This window comes from Cuculus canorus, chromosome 1 (assembly GCF_017976375.1).
Source record: "Cuculus canorus isolate bCucCan1 chromosome 1, bCucCan1.pri, whole genome shotgun sequence".
Lineage (NCBI taxonomy): Eukaryota > Metazoa > Chordata > Aves > Cuculiformes > Cuculidae > Cuculus > Cuculus canorus.
In genome coordinates, this window is record NC_071401.1 from 96,130,410 (window position 1) to 96,147,363 (window position 16,954).

Consider the following 16,954-nt stretch of genomic DNA (forward strand, 5'->3'; position numbering starts at 1 on the left):
GTGCTGTTAAATCAATAAAGGGCAAGGGCGGCATTTGCCAGATTTGTTTGGCATCTGTGAGCTTAGCAGGTAGTTTCTCAGTTCAGACAGTGCTGGCTTGCTCGGTTTAAGTTGGAAAGGTTCTTATAGGAAGCAGTAACTAGATGCTGAGGAACACCGTAAGCAGGAACACGAAAGGATGCAGTCATTCACTGGGTCTCTACCATAGAGCCTGCATAGTCCTGCGGCTCAACAAAGCTGCAACCAGGCACTGCCAAAAGGAATGGATATGTGTTAGTGGTAGCTGTAGGAAGGATAACAACATGCTTCTCCTGTTGACAGAGGGGAAGTTTTTAAAAGCCCTTGACCTTGTCTGCAAAACATTTTCGCCTGCTGTGTTCATTGCTGCTGGACGAGATTTTCAAAGCCACGCCAAGAGTGTATGTAGCTATATATCTCCTGTGAAAGTTAAGGGAACACATCCACCTGGTGTTTCTTTCCAAGTTGCAGCCACAGATCATTTTTTCACTTCTTAGTCAGGGTAAAAGTCTTGTCATCTGTTCTGCCACCGCACAGGAGACTTGAGGAGTACCAGCCAAGGAAAGGATGGCCTGGAGCAGTCTGAAATACTGCATTGCAAGGAGTAGGAGAGGTGAAATCTGAGGAAGAAAAGGCTCAGGCATACAGCTAAAATGAGATGGATTAATTTAAAAACCCTGACAACTGCAGATCTCTACATTTAAAGAGAGCAAAAACCAATCCGTAACTTGATTTTCCCATAAAAAGTTTTTCTAACTAGCTGAATCCAAACCTGGCAGGAAGATACACAGTATTGTATCTCTGGGCTCAGGCCTTGTAATTAGGCCCATGCAGCAATAAATTCTGACCTTTCCATTGATATATTCTGGTGCACAGATCAGACAACCAGCACAACTATCCAGCAGACAGTTCCATAAATGCAGAAACTGTAAATGAAGAAATTTCAAGAAGTCTTGATCAAGACTGTCAGGAGCCATAAATGCATCCAGATGCGAAATAGCTCAGAAGAATTTCCCATTGCCACATCAGAGACTTGGAAGCTTGGAAAATGCTGCAAGTTTACTGTAATACAAGGTTCAAAGCCAATAGCCTGGGTTGTCTGCAGTAATGTGTTATGGCTGTAATCTCAGCAATGCATCAGGCACCCTGGGCAGCTGATAGGAAGCTTTTGACTCCTGAGGCCAGCCACCTCCTATTCCTTCGAGAAGATGCAGAATACTAGTAGTCATTGCTTGCCTTTCATTCTTTCACATCCAAACTTTTGGAGAGGCAAACCATCTGGGATCTGTGAGACAGCTTGAAACTTGTGACAGCACGAAACCTGTGACAGCACGTTTCTAGTCACATCTGATGAGCTGTCCCTGAATTTTATGTCTTTTTTCAGTAGAAATCCAAACTGATCCAAAAACCGTAAGAAGGTACCAGATGACAAAACCAGGTCCTTCAGGTATGTTTCTCTGCTTTATTGATATTGTATCATCTGCCTGTTTGGTTTCACTTCAAGAATAAATGAATTACCATTCCACTGTAACTATAGTAGCTATCAAAGAAGTTCATTGGAGTATTCCTCTTGTGAAAACCAGGACCTGTAAATGTCAGGTGGTATTTACAATCTGGCAGGCAGTCTTTTTGATAAAACATTGACCTAGATCTAAACATATCCCCTATCCCATTCTGCAAGTTCAGACACAGAGGCTAAGAAAGAGGATGATCAAAGGGAGAGACTCAGTGGCAATATTTATCTCCGATGAGGGTTCCCCAAAGAGGAGCAGATTCTGATTTTGATACTGTCAGGCACTAACAGGCTTGAGTGTCTCTGTTCAGCCTCCCCTGGGCCTACCTCTACCCTTGCCCATGGGCTGGGAGTCTCATTTCGGTACTGGCCTGGGCCCCTAGTACTCTCTCAGCTGTGCTTCTAGGTGTGTTCAACTTTAGCACTGCTGCTGGTCATGGATTGATCCTGTCCCTGGATCACTCCCTCATGTGGAAGGCTGTCAGTGGACCTTGCTACCAGCCTCTGGCTTTGACTCCTGCCTTCAGAATCTGCAGGACAGTATGTGCCAATGAGAGCACTACTTGCACTCAGGTCACTCTTTTCTCCTAACTCCCTATTCCTTGGAGATCGTCTGGCCCTTGCTGCTCCCTGACAGGTACCCTTAACAATAAATATCACAACTAATAATTTAAAAAGTGCAGCAGACATCTTACATCAACAAGAGGCTTTTGCATCCAAGACACATTATCTCTGCTTGTAGGATGTGTGTTTTTTCATTGAAAATGCCCCACTATTTGCACTAACAAGCTCTGCTGTTGATAGCTTCTGCAAAGAGCTCAAAGGCTCACCAGATGTGGAAGTTAAACAATTCATAACTTGGGCCAGCCATTCTGAGGTAAAATAACAGTAATGAGTGATGGAAGCTGCTACTGCTGTTGACTAGTTTTTTCTCAGGAGTTTGCTTGCCTCCAGAGTCATCAAGCATTTCCTCTACAGGGATTAAAATTAATTTTAAAATAAGAGTTATGAAATCCTGAAGAAGTTAAAAGGACTCTGTGGTGGGAATCATAATATTGTAATGAAAAAAAGTTGTAATCTTAATACAACATGGTTTTGGCAGATTAGAGTAGGAAGCATAGGTAGACTCAAGTAACCCAAATTAAATGTTAGTATTTATGTAGCGTGGTGGAAAGACCCATAAAGTTAGCCTGAAGTACACAGAGGAACCTAAGTAAAACAAGCCCTCCGAGATCTTCCTATCCAGTTACTTGAGATCCTTGCCCTTGTCTCTTGGTATTAAGGGATGTGCCTAGAGCTAGCCATCAGTGTTGTTTGTGATAAACATCATGCTAAAGAATGGCAGGACCTACTACTTCTGTTCCTGGGTGACCTGGCAAGGTGTCTACAGAAAAAAAATTTTAAAAACTGTGGGGTTTCTTACTGAGTCCTTTATGCCACTTGTCTGAAACCCTGGTACAGACCTAGTCCTCCAAAGCAGTGTGCCAGTACCCTGCCAGGCGGTACCATTAGGTAGACCGCATTCCTTTTGGTAGCACTGAGCTGGAATGCTGTGCTTCATTGCTACTCTTGACTTTTAACACCAACCAGTTTCAAACATAGATGTAGTCTAGCTAATTGTGGGTGCATGAAAGTACATGTGTGTTCTTTGGCTTGGTCCAGGCCTCAAAAAAAGAAGCTGTACAGTAAAATATAAAACAAGTTCATTTTCTCAATTGCATGTTTTCACAGTAGAATATATATTTTTATGGTAAAAAAAAAAATTAACAGGCAAAGATTTACATACCTAATACCTACCAAAATTCCTTCTCTCTTTCACTTAGATATACCTGTCTTCAACTTACAGCAAACTAAGTTTTTCAGAATCATTAATGTGTTTATTTTCATTGCTGTCCTGGGAGTAAGATACACATGAACCATAATTTTAAGCGCTGTGAGTTCACACAGCTGCATAATAACTAGGAGCAGCTCTTACTGCTGGCCAGAGTTGCAGGCCTGGGCAGCTTCTTCTTCAGGAGATTCCAGAAGTGCTGAGGTTTCTACACAGAAATGCTGCTGACCTGTGCTATCCACTCAGCAGTGAAAATGGCCCCTGGCTGTGCGGTCCTGTTTGCAAATGTGTTGTCAGGAGATTTTTTTTTCTTTTGACTATTGTCAGCCTGGCTTTTACAAGTGGCCTACAAGAGGGAGCACTGATCACACCACTCCAAGGAAATGCAAAAAAACAGAGAGTCCACCATTGACTTCTGGTAGAGAAGAGGGTACATAAATGAAAAGAACTGATGGGCAAGCCTGAGACATGTTTACTTTACATCTATTACTTTATTATGTTTTGGAAGCATTTCTTGTGAAAAAAAATTCAGTATAATTAAGTGGAGGAATGCTTGTAATTGTTACCAGGGATAGAAGTCTGGGCCAAGGACCTACACTTCAGTGTCCCTGGGGTAAGTTGGTTGCCCTCATCAGGGCAACAGCATCCAGGACTGGAATGCAAAAGTTAGAACCCCCAAAAAAATAAAACTAACCAAAACCAAAATTGCAGAGAGGCAAAAGAAAAAGGATTTGATTAAAAGCCTTCTTTAAAAAGTAAAACGGGATAGAATCTGTTTAGAAGAACGGGGTGAAGGGTTTCCTGCCTATACAGGTACTGGGATAGTCTGAGATGTTGCATGCAGTCTTGCTGAAGAGCTGGAAAACAGAAATTGTCTCCATCACTAGCTTGGACAGTGAGGACTGGTGAGAGGGAACAGTAAGGAAGGCCACAGCCAGAATCAGCCCTTGCTGTTCAGCAAGATTTGACCAACCCAAGCGAGAAGTGGGATGTTACTGCAGGAAGTATGGAAACAACTGAGAGCTGAGCTAACCAGATTCCCCAGAAAAAATGACTATTGAACGGTAATACATCAGGAGTTAAATATTGTCTGCTATGCTATTTATCTACCTTTCTTTTTCTTCCATTAATAAAACATTGTTTATTGAGTCAACTGAGTCATGTTTGCAAATGAAGAAAATTAGCTTGCTGAGCACCAGAAAGTTTAGTTTTAATTTTCCCAAGTTTCTGGACAGGCATCTGGATTTAAAAGTGACCTGTAAGATTTGAACTCAGCCTTTGTTGCCAGTCAAGTTGTAACAGAACAGTTATACGAGTAAATTAAGTTTATCCGGCCTTGCCCTGCCCAAGGCCTCAAACAGCAGATTCAGATTCTTTTTTTCATCCAGGCTGTGTAGGATCCTGTCAAAACAATTCACTAGTCTCTTTCTTGTGGTTTCCTTAGCCAAAAGCACAGCAAAAATCTGTCCATACTCAGCTCTGACTGCTTGCCTAAGCTTTGGTTTCAGGCACCTGGCAACAAACAAGGAGGCAGTATCATGATGAAATGTTGGCTCAGCTGAGACCAGCCATGAATGACCAACCACAGGTTGACAAAATAGCCATGCAAACCATTCTGAGAAACACAGGGCCAGATAGGGTACTATTTACTCAGTGTGGAAGAATTTTGGGTAACAAGGTGTTGGGCTGGGGAAATTCTTCAGAATGAAGCTACCTGGTGTCCTCCTCTGGGAAGACAGTTCAAGTGCATCCTTTCAGGTATTCTCTATTTCAGTATGAAGACCAATCCTCTCCCCCACCAGTGCACTTGCAACACATTGTACATGTGCGAGAAAAAAAGAAAAATGTTGTAATGAAGGTACGGGAAAAGAGAGCTGCTCTTTGTTCCTAGTATTGCTCTCAGCCTTCTCGCTATGCTTGGAGAAACTTGCTTGGGTTCCAGGCTTCTTTAACCTAGTGGCTTTCTATGATGGGGTAACCACAACAGTGGACATGGGAAAACTGACAGATGTGATCTGTCTGGACTTCTGTAAAACCTTTGACACAGTCCTTCACAGCATCCTGCTCTCTAAACTGAAGAAATATGGTTTTGATGGATGGACTGTTTGGTGGATAAGAAACTGTTTGGATGGTTGTATTCAGAGAGTAGTGGTCAATTGCTCCAAGTCCAGATGGAGATCCGTGACAAGTGGTGTCTCTCAGGGGTCTGTGCTGGGACCAGTGCTGTTTAATGTCTTCATCAATGATATTGACAGCGAGATCGAGTGCACCCTCAGCAAGTTTACAGATTACACCAAGCTGAGTGGTGTAGTTGCCACACCAGAAGGATGGGATGTCATCCAGAGGGACCTGGACAGGCTGGAGAAGTGGGCCTGTGAGAACCTCATGAGGTTCAACAAGGCCAAGTGCAAGGTCCTACACCTGGGTTGGGGCAATTCCCAATTTCAATACAGGATGGGGGATGATGTGATTGAGAGCAGCCCTGCAGACAGGGACTTGGGTGTGCTGACTGATGAGAAGCTCAACATGAGCCGGCAATGTGCACTTGCAGCCCAGAAGTCCAACCATATCCTGGGCTGCATCAAAAGAATTGTGGCCAGCAGGTCAAGGGAGGTGATTCTGCCCCTCTGTTCCTCTCTTGTGAGACCTCATCTGGTATATTGTGTCCAGTTCTGGAATCCTCAACATAAGAGGGATACAGAGCTGTTGGAACAGATCCAGAGGAGGGCTAGAAACATAATCAGAGGGCTGGAGCACTTCCCATACAAGGACAGGCTGAGAGAGTTGGGTATGTTCAGCCTGGACAAGAGAGGGCTCAGAGGAGATCTTATAACAACCTTCCAGTACCTGAAGGGGGCCTACAGGAAAGCTGGAGAGGGACTGTTTACAAAGGCTTGTAGTGATAGGATGAAGGGCAATGGATTAAACTGGAGAGGGCAGATTTAGACTAGACATAAGGAAGAATTTCTGCACTATGAGAGTGGTGAGGCACTGGCACAGGTTTCCCAGGGAAGCTGTGACTGCCCCATCTCTGGAGGTGTTCAAGGCCAGGTTGGATGGGCTTTGTACAGCCTTATCTAGTGGATCGTGTCCCTGCCCATGGTCAGGGGCTTGGAACTAGACGATCTTTAAGGCTCCTTCCAACCCAAACCATTCTATGATTCTATGATTCTTCACCTGAGTTCAGCAATATTTTCCATGCATAGAAGCCCCCTTAGTGAGCTGGGGAACGCAATAAGTGGGCAAATGGAGTTAGCTACATACACCGCATTGTCTGGTGCGGCCCTTTCCCAGGACCAAAATGCAATCTTTTGCTCAATCAAATGGTAATGCTTACTCCCAGCTTCTCCTCTCTTTCCAGTGTGATTCTGGGACTCCCATGTTACACTGCCTGGATATTGGAGAAGTATAGCCCAGGGTGTACTGTGAAGTTCAGCCACCATTCTGCTACAGAGAATGCCTCTTGCAGCCTTTCTTCTGGAGCCAAAATGCCTCTGACGTACAGAAGGAAAGCTCTCTCTATCACTCCTGCAAGCTGGGGCAAGCTCTGGAACCAGTGGTATATCACTCTTACTCCACCTTTGGCTGTCAGCAGTTGAGTGATTTAGCCCTGCATCGGACAGATTAATCCAGGCTGGTTTCACCCCTATCTCACATTTTTATTTAGTCCCTAGAAACACATGACAGAGTTTCGAGGCTTTGCTATTTATTCAGTTCCTCATTGTTTGCTGTGCTGAAGGTTGGCATCACTGCCAGGTCTGAAATCTTGTCTCCTGAAGTAGCAGGCCTGTTTTTTCTCTGCACCTTGATGGTGTGGATCCAGGAGATCACCCCTGACTGTACTCAATCCCAAAGTTTACATGTACATTTGAGATTCTGCTGTGCAAGCAGTGATAGCCCTCAGTTAATGTGTTTGCTCAGCAGAGAAAAGGCTTCTGATGTTGGTGACTTTTTTGCTAGAGTGGCACAAAGCAAGCGACAGAAAACGGAAAAACATGTGTTGCCAAATGTCAAAATGTAGATCAATAAAGTGAAATTTGTTCTTTGGGTAATGAGGAAAGGCAAATGATATATAAGGCAGGAGATGCGATGGTTCGTTCAACCAGGGAGGAACTGCACATGAAGGAGTTTTGTCAAGCTTCATTGATAGAGGATTCGGCACTCAGAAGATCCTGTTTGACCACAATGGCAACCAAGGTGTTGGCTAATATTCTTATCACCGCAGTTATTTCAAATGGTTTTCTAGCAGCTGCTTCTCCAGTCATGCCTGCAAAACCATGGTATACAACAGGTAAGGTCTGCTTTAATGCAGGATCCCGATGCTGTGCTGCAGTATGTCTCAGAAGGATATTGGTCTCCTGTCACGGTTGTAATTGTTAAGTGGGATGGTTGAAACATTATTTGACAGATGTAAGTAAAAAGAATGAAGTCAGGATTTTTATGTTATGGTAGAGAATAATAAAATACAAAGCAAGATTATCTCAGGTAGATTAACCCTCATAGGCCCACTGAAGAATCTGTCTTGCCAGAGATGTTGCATTCCGTTTAATACACCCTTTATATTATTTAATATTTATTCCTTTAAATAATGTAAATAATGTAATTATCTAGCTATTTTTAATTATTATGTAATAATTCATCTTTTGTGTGTGTATTACAGCTGCATACTGCACAGCAAATTCTATCATTCAACTGAACTGTACTATAGATTTGTATTTTCAGCAAGTGAAAGGCTACCTTTTTGAGGTAAAGATTTCTAAGAAGAAAAATTAGGTGTGAATCTAGCCAAACTGTACATAGAGTTTTATGTGTGACATTGAAGAACGTAAGACTGCTTTTTCTTTTCCCTAGCGAAGCTCAGAAGCAGATGTCACTGGACATCCCTGAGGCAGATCAACAAGAAAGGATCCAGAAAATTTTGTCATTGTTTGATGAAGCATAAAAAAGTGCTGTTCCTATAGTAAACTCTAAAATCAGCGGAATCAAGGATAACTGCCAAAAAAGTAATTGGTCTGGAAAGTTGCAAATCGGCTACTGTTTTTGCAGAGACAAGGTGGCTGATTCTGTGTATGCCTTTTTCTATAATGTCTGTTAGAGTCAGGTAACAAAAAGTTACAGGTATCTTTTTGGTGCGTTAAGATTCTTCCTTATTTTCTTGACTGTTGTTTTTAAATGTAGGTGGTTTTTTTAAGAAAGGGGTACGTGTATGTTTGTCTCTGTGTTATGGGAAGGTGTTTTGGGAAGGAGAGGTGAGAAAATTGTCTCCACTAAAAGGTCTTGTAGGCATGCAAGTTTTCAGAGTGTTGGAGATATTTCTCTATGATGAAACATAAAAATGGAGAGAACAAGCTGTGAAAAGCCTTACTGCAAGCAATACGTCATTACAGATGTTCTTTGAGTGTTTTCAGGGCACCTCATTTATTAATGTTAATTCTGTATGTTTTACTTGTAGTACAACTTGCCTTGTCATTCAGCACTATTTTCACACAGCATGAGTCAAATATCAAAGAGATAATGATCATATCTGCAGGGCAGAGGTCATATTTCAGCATAACTGGAAGCAAAAACACACTCAGGGAGATGGAAGGATTTAAACAAGAAACAAACCCACAAGCCACAGGATTTCCATTAACTTCTATTTGGACCAGTGATCTTTTGCTTTTAAATTTCAGAAGAAGCTAAATAATTCCATCTACTAACACTTGCAGGTCATATTCCAGCTTCAGAAGGTGAATGCTATATAACCTGATTCATGCACATGTATTATAAAGAAGTCTTTCCTCACTATATTCTAGTGATGGTCAGATCTACCATCTGCCTGGTTAAACAAGGATCTCACTTCAATCGTAATCTTAGAGTAGGTTCAATATTTGTCTATAGTACTCATAAAATTTTTCCACGAAGTAACAAGGAATCCATTTTAACTTAATGAGAGCTGAAACTGTGCAAATGGAAACAAAGAACAGGATTTATATGCGCAGTTGACGTTAAATTTCTTATTACCTGGACACGTTTAAATGAAAAACGTAAGCACTGAACACTGTTCCGAGTCATGGCATGAACATCCTGCTATGAGAACCAGCATTAAATTTTAACAGTCCGTAAACAACACAAATTATGCGCACCAAAACCACCCAGCTAAACCCAAATCAAAGAGAGAGAGATTTGTAGATTTCTCAGGTCAGATTTGATAGAAGTCTCAGCACAAGACAACTCTGTGCGAATTTTATGCCTTGTCTGTAGGCATCTAAAAAGCCTGTCCACTCTGCAGTCAGCTGAATTAGACTGTGGTGATCCCTGTAGCTGCCAGAGCTGCCACAGTACCCAGTAGAGTTTTTGAGCAGAGGCATTTATCCTGTGTGGGCTGCTTAGTCTGAGTCAGTCTGGATTTGTGCTAGTGTGACCCAGATCGTCTGCCTAGATATTTCTGTACCAGGACAATTTCAAAGATCCCATCAGAACACTGAACTGCTTTGCTGGAGACTCAAGACCACCATGTGTTATCTTGAAAGGTAACTTTTGCATAAGTGGAAAAAAGAAGTGAGGTTTATGGTAGCAAAACAACTGATTTAGCACAGAAGTATACAGCTGCCCACCTCCCCTCCGCTCCCTGCCCTCACTCTACTTTCAGTTAGTTGCTTTCTGATTTAGTATTAGCTTCAGAGTGTACTGTGGGAAGTTTTCTGTCAGGTGCATCTACGTTGTTGCAAAAGCTGCATTTTAAGCAACGTTATTTGTGGAACTGGACGATCATGTGCTTACTGGACAGTGTTTACACAGATGTGATGTACTGGTAAGAAAATAGTGAGTAGACTCCACTGCCTAGTGAATTTGAAAAGTTAGTTATATACTGTTATATTCTTTGCTCCTCTTTCCAGCTTTGGTCCCCTTTGAATTATCTTCAGGGAAAAGGAAAGTTATAACTGTTTTCTAAACTGGAATTTTCATTGCCTCAAGGATTCTTTGAGGATTTGGCTAAAGTTCTGTTATTAAACTGACTTTGGAGTAGAAACCAAGAATCTTATTTGAAATTATGCAGTTTCTGTAAAGCCTGGAGCATGCCAAAACAGGGAGCAGCACCTGAAACTTGTGTGAAAGTAACTCAGCAGGTGCTGCTTGGCACTGAGACTGAATATTCTCCTCTCTCAATGTCTTTGGAATTTAAAATCTTAAACATATGAAGCATATGTTGGATCTGGAAATCTCCTTATCACTCTTATAGGCATACATGTATAGCATGGACCACTGAGGTTTCCAAGTCTAAGCTCTCCACTCAGACAGCAACAAGTAGACATGTTCTGGGACTGCTTACACTGGCTTTGTTAGACATTTATTCTAGCAGACATTATTTTTACCCTCCATCTGCCGTTTAAAGGCATTGTCTTTTGTGCCTTTCTGTGTAGTATTGAGTCTGGATGATTGTGACATCTCTCAAGAAGGGGTTTAAGGCTCTAATTATATATTTGCCTCTGCATGTCTGATGTAGTTTTCTTCAATCACTTGTGGTTTGCTGCTTTTCTTGTTGTTTCTGTCTGCAAGTGGCAAGGTAGTGCTTATCTACTACACTGCCCAACCATGCTTCTCTAGACAGAGCAAGAGAGGGATGTATTCACCTAGCACACGCCTGATATTGCTCTTCTCAGATCCATTGTCTACAAGCAGAGATATTGACTGAGAGCCTCAAACACTCAAACATGGGGATTCTTATTATTTATGTGAAGCGGCAGCTAGTGGTTTGTGCACTTGTTCAAAGAGAGAGTTTTTAGGGTCAAATTCGTCTCCTATCTGATCCATAATGGTGGTGTGATTCTGTGTGATTCTGTGAGTCTCCAGAAAGCATTCAATTACCAAGATCTCTGTCAGTCTTAACTGTCATACAAGTAGTAAAATATTAATTGTACTGTGAATAAGTCTAGGCAGCTTCTTACCCACTGTAGAAAATCTCAACAACTCAGTTGTTCATACCCTAATCATAGAAGTGATGCTAGAGTTGAGGCTGACCTTTGAGGACACATGATAATGCTACATTTACAGAAAGCTGAGCTGTGGGAAGAGCAAGTGTGCTGATTTTCCTCATGGATGCATCGTGTTCAATGACAGGTCATACTGAAGTATGGAAGGAGAAGAATCATCGTCTTCCAGAACAGCTTCTAAGCATGTTCTGGTTTTTGCATTCACCGAGATGAATAGAAGGAAATTTGAAATGGTGAGAACAGGCAGCTGTGCTTTCTCTTATTTATTATTCTAGTTGCTGACTAATACCAGTAAAACTCTCATCTTCATTCAGTAAAGTAAGCAAAGCAGTGTTATTTATTTCCTGGATTGCTGGTGTTCTCAGTTTCGAGAGGCTGCCTCACTGACATTGTCCTACATTTGTACTGTTTTGGACAGGAAGGCGTAAATGAAGATCCACCTGATCCTCCGTTTGAACTGAGCAAGGACCTCCTGGAAATAAATCCTTTACATGGGAGGAATTTCTTGAAGCCTTCACTGCCAATCTCCTGGAAAATTAAGAGAGGTAGGCCTTGAAGACTGATATTATGCTTTGTCTGGCTTTTTACTGGGTCATTTTGGCACAATAGCTAGAGTTGTGGTAGGTGCTAGAAGTGCCTAACTGAAAAAAACATCTAGTATAAACCATAGCTTTCTCCCTGAAAGATTTTATTCTAACATGTATCTACAGCTAAGACATCACTTCAGTCTCTAGGGCCTTTCAGACTCTGAGTTCATACTCATAATATTAAGTGTTGATGAGGCCCACAACAAAGAAGAATATAGCTGGCCTGTGAAAACTACTGAGCCAGGGAGTAGACATTTCAGCTGTTATCAAGTTGAATAAAGTCTGACCTTCTGTTGCCAAAGAGGATAGAAGCACAGCTTCCTATGTACTTGTAAAAAAGTCTCTTTCAAGAAAGCTCTCCACTGATTGGTGTAGGAGTGTCAGAGACCTCACCACAGTTTGTCTCACATCTCTGGACCAGAAACATTTTCTTTATGCCTCCTTCAGTTCTGTGAGTAACATAGAATTATAGAACGGTTTGGGTTGGAATGGACCTTAAAGGTCATCCAGTTCCAACCCCCCTGGATCAGCTTGCTCAAAGACTCATCCAGCCTGGCTTTGAACACCTCCAGGGATGGGGCATCTACCACTTCTCTGGGCAACCTGTGCCAGTACCTCACCATCCTCACAGTAAAAAATTTCTAATACCTCATGTAAATCTTCCCTTTTTCAGCTTAAAACCATTACCCCTTGTCCTATCACTGCACTCCCTATCAAATAGTCCCTCCGCAGCTTTTCTATGGGCCTCTTTTAAGTATTGGAAGGCTGCTGTAAATTCTCCCCAGAGCTTTCTCTTCTCCAGAATGAACAACCCCAAGTCTCTCAGCTTGCACTCATAAAGGAGGTTCTGAGCCCTTAGATCATCTTCGTGGCCTCCCTCTAGACTTGCTCTAACAGATCCATGTCCTTCCCGTGATAAGTATGAAATAACAGGTTTCCTTTTGTGACAAGGGTGTTGTTGGTGTGAGTATACTTCTGAGGCATTCAAACACTATAGCAATAGGGGTGGGATAGGAAGCTGGCTAGAAATTGTTTCAACATTTTTTTGGCATGAAATCTTTTGAGATTATTTTTTTAAAAGACATCTCATTTTTAACTGTCTTTCAAGCCTTTTAAAATGTCACCCTTACAAATGAGATGTTGTTTTTAATCCAGATGAATGATTTTGACTGATCCCCAATTAGATTTTATAGTATAATTTTATGGCCAGTTCTTAAATGCAGGGGAGAAGAGGAGTGTTCCTTTTACAACTTCTCCCACTTCTATTTTGGTTGTGTAATTTCTTAGAAAATATTGTCCTTGAACTCTTATAGGCATATTCTTCAGAGACAGATGGATAGATGGAGTTTGCATTGTGTCTTAGAGAAGGAGTGCAAACCTTAAAGGCATTCTGAGTGTACGTATATAAAACATTGTTTATACTGGATACTTGCAGGGCAAACTGCCTATTACTCAGAACATCTCCCTTTCCATGTCTCAGATTTCCTATTTTTAAAGGGGTTTTTTGTTCTTTTATCTTCTCCTTTTCTACTTCTCTTTTTTCTTCTTGTCTCTTCTAGTTCCTATGCTTTGAATTTATATTCCTGGTAGGTATATAAATTAGTAATTTAGTACCTAACTAGCAGACTATACCCCAGAGTGGGAGTGAGAATCCCATCACATTTTTCTTTTTTATGATGTGTAATTAATTATTAGCCTTCTGCTAGTACAGAGAAGCAGGCAACACAGAAGAGGGAATACTTACTTTTTCCATCTGTCACACCTTTTAAAGTCAGTTTATTCTTCTGAAGGTCTAATTCATTATTTTTGCAGCTGAGAAGATTTATAGTGATAGATATACTTCACTTCAACAGCATCTCAACGTTGTATAACATGCATTTGATATACTGAAAGACTTAAAAAGCCAAGCAGCAAGCAAAAAACAACTACATAAGTTGGAGTGGGCAGAGTAATGTTTTGGAGCTTGTTACACCTTGATCCCTCTTTCTGTACACCGAGTATCCCTCAGTCCTGCCCAAGGCTATTCTTAGGTGGGATCTCCTGATTCTTTCCTGTGGCGTTCAAGCCCATGGGACATTCACCTCACTTCCCTGTCACACTGTAGGTCCAACTGAGTTTGCATCCCCTCTGGTGGATATTTCTGTAAACCCTGGGAGAGCTTCTAGCTTAAGGTGTGTACTCAGCCCCAGCTGGTGTGAGACCTGAGTGAGCAGCTCCTCTACGTGCCCTAAGTAGAGACTCTATGCTGCTTATGCCAGGGGCAAGAAATCCACTCTTTGTATTAGGAAAAGGAGGTTGGAGACAAAAGCATTCCAGTGTCTTCCCACATTTATCTAGAAGCAACTCTTAAGTCAGTGAGAACCCCCTTCCTGTGGTATTAGAGGGGGGTCTGCATGCAAACTGCTGTGGATCCCCCCGCTCTGCTGTGAAGTAGGGTCCTTTCACATAGACAGAGCATCATTGTGGGGAAGAAACACAGGGTAACTTAGGCTCTTTGGACAGCTGAATCAGGTAGGAACACTGTCACAAGCTTGCAGGGCCAAGGTAATCAATTGTCTTCATGAGGATGCAGAAACATGGTTTGCTGCTACAGCTGCTCTCACCTCCACAGCAGCTGCGGTTCAGCAGGTTGTCTTGTTTTATCAGCTCATTGATGCGGTTATCTGGGTGTGCCTTTGCTACCACAGTTCCCAAGGCACATGCTTTATCTAGAATGAGATAGGAGAGGGAAATAGGAGATAAGGAGAGATCTTTAGTGTAGCTCAAATCACATCCACTGTGAGCTCTTTCAGAGGAGGGTTTGCTGATACCTGCAGAGGAGCAGCTTTCAGGAAGACTTGTACTGATGCAGTAGTAGGACTTTCCGTCCACATCACAAGGTATTATAATGAATCCTCTTACCGCATGGACACATTCTTATTGCCTTGCAGTCTGCTAGTCACATCCTTAGGCACAGAGGGGCTTGTAGTGCTCTGCCTGCTACAGCACAGTTATGTGTGAGGCACAGAGAAGTCTGTATGTTGTATCAGGTCATATTTGACACACAGCATCCTCCTTGCAACTTGTGTGTGGTCCAACTCCTTGTAGCCCCTCATTTGAGAATGGCTTCATTACCTGGAGCAATTTACAACTATTTCAGGGTCCTACAGTGGAGTGGGCTGGAAGATCTGTTCTGTGGTTATTCCTGCAGGGAAACGAGCAGAAGTTTTCACCTCTAGAGACCCACACTCTTCACTGCAGATCTTTTGAGAGGAATTAAACTTTTGGTAGCTTGGTACACGTCTAAATGTTTTCAAAATTAAGAACAAGGAGTTGGATGAAAAGAACTTTTCAAATATTTTTCAACAAAAGAAGATATAAGTTTAATTCTTGCTTTACTTTCAGATCTTAGTTTGAAAACCAAGGTTTGGTATTCTGTGGGGTTTTTTCTCCAGCTTTACTACCTTTCATTTTTCCCTTTCACCAGTGAAAAAAATGAAACAAATGGGAAGGGAATGATAGAAAAACAAACCCTAAGAAAAACAAATGCCCTTAGTATTTTAGAAGGAACATTTATTTTTATTTCAGCTTATTGGTTTGATTTAATCAAAAAGTTGAACAATATTCTAATTTTGAAATAAGATTCTTGTTTGCCTTGGTTCATTTCCAGAAGAGATTTTTCTGTTGGCATTCTGTTCATCACTAAAACTATCTTAATCAGTAGGAGTCTAGTTTAGGCCAGGACTCGGAAAAAACTTGCTCTTTCACGTCATTGCCGTTCTCTAGTGAAGGAAAACTGAATGCTGGTCTGAGCCATGCATTAGCAACCGTCTTGCTTTACCCAGTTGCTCATGAGCAGAGCCTGTATTTGAGTCTTTGTCACATCAGAAAACTAAGAGTAGTTTAGGGATATGATGGCAATTAAGGCTGCTGACAGGAGAATGGAGCAGTGAGCCATGTGGTAAACCTCTGCCTTGGCAGGTCTTTGGGATCTCCCAACAGGAAAGTGAGTTTGCAGGGCAGCAGCTCCCGTGCGTGGTCAGTAAAGTCATAGTGAGTGGCCACAGAACTACTATGAACCTTTAAGCAGCTTCTAAGGGTCCATAAGTGTGGACCCTTTCTCCTATACATGAGGGGCATGTGGGTAGTTGGCAGCATTTGAGTGATACTGGCACTTGGTTGAAAGCAATGTTTGCTAACCTAGTCAAGGCTGTACCATGCTGTGGATAGTTCCTGTTGACTCGAACTTCCAGGATAATGCCTCACCTTAGCAGTTGATCACGCGTTCTTTACAGCTTAGAAATAATCTTCCTAATAACATAGAAAAAATGTTTTTTAAACTAAACTTCAACCAGTTTTAAGGGGCTTGTGATATTTGGGTTTTTGCTTATACTCAAACAAGTAGCATGTTGATACAGATGAGGAATACTAACATGCTTTTATGAGGTTCATTTTTTCATCGCTTTGAAGGTATTTAAAAAAAAAATAATGCATTGGGGAGAAACACGTTACAGTTAGTTACCCTGCATTTGATTTTATTTCAGCTTGCTTTTAGAAATACTGTGTTGAGAACAAATAGTGTTTAACTTTCATGTTGATGCATCATGAAGAAGACTAAGATACTGAAGCTGAGAAAGAAACCTTCAAATCTTGAAGATTTTCCTACACAAGCGCTTGCAAAGCAATTAATAAACTGTCTGACCATATTTGCCTTATACATAGTAGGCATTAAAAAAGGGACACATAAAAAACTTGTATTTAACATAAAAACATTTTTTGTACACCAACACCACACAGAAGACTACTTATGCTAATAAGCATTTGGGAATCAGTAGCTCTGTCTCCACAAATATGCCTTTAAATGATGGAACATGATCTCTGCCCTGGCATGGGATCAAGAACTACAAATCTGTCTAGATATTACATCTTATTGCATGTCAAGGCCTTTCAGACAGCTGGTAGTGCTGTTAACACCACAGCTTGTTTTCTCTCCTTCTTTATCTTATCTAATTTGTTCTCCAGTAATTTTTTTTAAAACAACCTTTCAATAGTC